The sequence below is a fragment of the Siphateles boraxobius genome, unplaced genomic scaffold, assembly GCF_051911475.1.
Source record: "Siphateles boraxobius isolate OS27281-9 unplaced genomic scaffold, OSU_SipBor_1 41, whole genome shotgun sequence".
NCBI lineage: Eukaryota > Metazoa > Chordata > Actinopteri > Cypriniformes > Leuciscidae > Siphateles > Siphateles boraxobius.
The window spans coordinates 26,295,404-26,297,270 of NW_027509042.1; the positions used below are offsets into that span (position 1 = coordinate 26,295,404).

The following is a 1,867-nucleotide window of genomic DNA, read 5'->3' on the forward strand; positions in this document are numbered from 1 at the left end:
AATATTGCAGCACATAATATAAGCTAAGTACTGAAGAAAAACAGTTTAACCCATATAAAAATCGAGTGATAATCTGTACAATGTAAAATTGTCAAGATCAAATTATGTAATACACAGCATTGTTTGAATACAAGACATACCAATGGACTTACGCACCTTTCTGTCTTCTTTGGGCACCAGACGTTTCTTCCTCACCCGAAACAAAGGACTTATTAGATTAGCTTGCGTTGATATAAGGACTGGTCTTCCTTCTCTGCTGTAAAACAAGAAAGTCTCCACTTACTCTATGTGCAATTACTATTGTTCTTGAAACATACCAATTAACACAGTTATAATTAAGTTAATTTACCATACGATTCAGGGGAGAACATTTGATGAGTAAATACTGATTGAAATATTGTAGAAACTTTACCTGGGAAGGGCTGATCACGGCAAGATTTGCTGCGACTCACTAGTAGATCTTGTGAGGGTTGGTTCCTAAAAGAGCTGTTGAGTTTGATATTGTAGAGCTTTAAAAAAGATAATCCTGCAAAACAGAAAGGAAGGTCATTTTAATACATTACTTGCAAGTAGTCAGTTTATATATAACTTTAGGATTTATTTATGTAAGGAGTGTTGCATAATTATATATTAAAAGCATTTTTATGTAATAAGTTCACTGATATGTGAGCATTTCTATGAATAAAAATATGTCTTTAATAGCATGCAATAATCATATGAACTTAAAAAAGTGATTATGATAACATGACATAATATGTTACATGATAACATGTAAAAAAAACAACAACATGATTTACATGCAAGCGGGACAGTTATCAGCAGTGTAACTGATATGATTACGACAAAATAATCGAGTATCTGATGTCATGTGACAAGTCAGATTAGCTTTTGCACTCTTGCAAACAGAGGAAGGTTATGAGTTGTGGAGAGACATCATGTATCATTGGAACATCAACAGACAGGGTCCAATTTGTAATAATTATAATGAATACAATGCTATTAATATAAACTTTTCTGACAGTGTATGGGACATCTGACTACTTTCCAAGAAGGTGCGCAACTGATTTACAAATATGGAGATAAATATGTACAGGAATTGAGGCACTAGCCATTGACAGCACAAGAAGTAAAAGCTGCATGATTATGTACAAGTATTGTACGAATTTGACAACTTGTTAAATCTTGTGAATTATTAAGACTTTGAGACTATGTTTGTACTGATTGGGCTATGGGTTTTGTAAGAAAAGGTTTAAGAAACAACAAATGATTGATAAAATGTTTGATTTAGGGTTAAAACCAACACATACATACCATTGCGAATATTTGCCTTTGTAGCTTTTCGTCCGTTTACTTCTCCTCAAACAATAATGAGCTGACTGAGTCCGAAACGCCCTTTTGGTCTTTTCAGCTAAAAAGAGAGAAAAGAAAATATCATTATATATAATATATCGGATTATTTAATGGAAAAATTACTGATTTACCTTACAAATATTTGTTGTTTCATTATTAGAAATTAAAAGCATGATAAGTGTTGTGATTAATATGCATTTACAACAAATATCACTTTAAAACTACCAATACTGAGGTAAAAGCACGGAACGTTTTGTGGTCACTGTCCTTTTACCACACCTATCACAGTAAAACTAAGGTTACTGTGGTAAAAGCATGGTAAGTGTTGTGGTTACTGTGCATTTACAACAAATATCACATTAAAACTACAAATAATGTGGTAAAAGCATGGTAAGTGTTGTGGTTAATATGCATTTACAACAAATATCACATTAAAACTACAAATAATGTGGTAAAAGCATGGTAAGTGTTGTGTGCATTTACAACAAATATCACATTAAAACTACAAATAATGTGG

The 1,867-nt window shown here is 32.1% G+C and overlaps 1 long non-coding RNA gene across 2 annotated transcripts; it reads right to left on the reverse strand.

Moving 5' to 3' along the window:
- Positions 1-210: 210 nt before the first annotated feature.
- LOC143707242 (uncharacterized) lies at positions 211-1,342 on the reverse strand. 2 transcript variants are annotated; one of them, XR_013193126.1, is made up of 3 exons: positions 1,312-1,342; positions 413-526; positions 211-256 (listed from the first exon to the last, which is right to left on the reverse strand). It is a non-coding gene; the product is annotated as an uncharacterized LOC143707242 (long non-coding RNA). The 2 variants fall into 2 exon arrangements; XR_013193127.1 differs by having other exon boundaries at positions 221-253.
- Between the last annotated feature and the right edge of the window lie 525 nt (positions 1,343-1,867).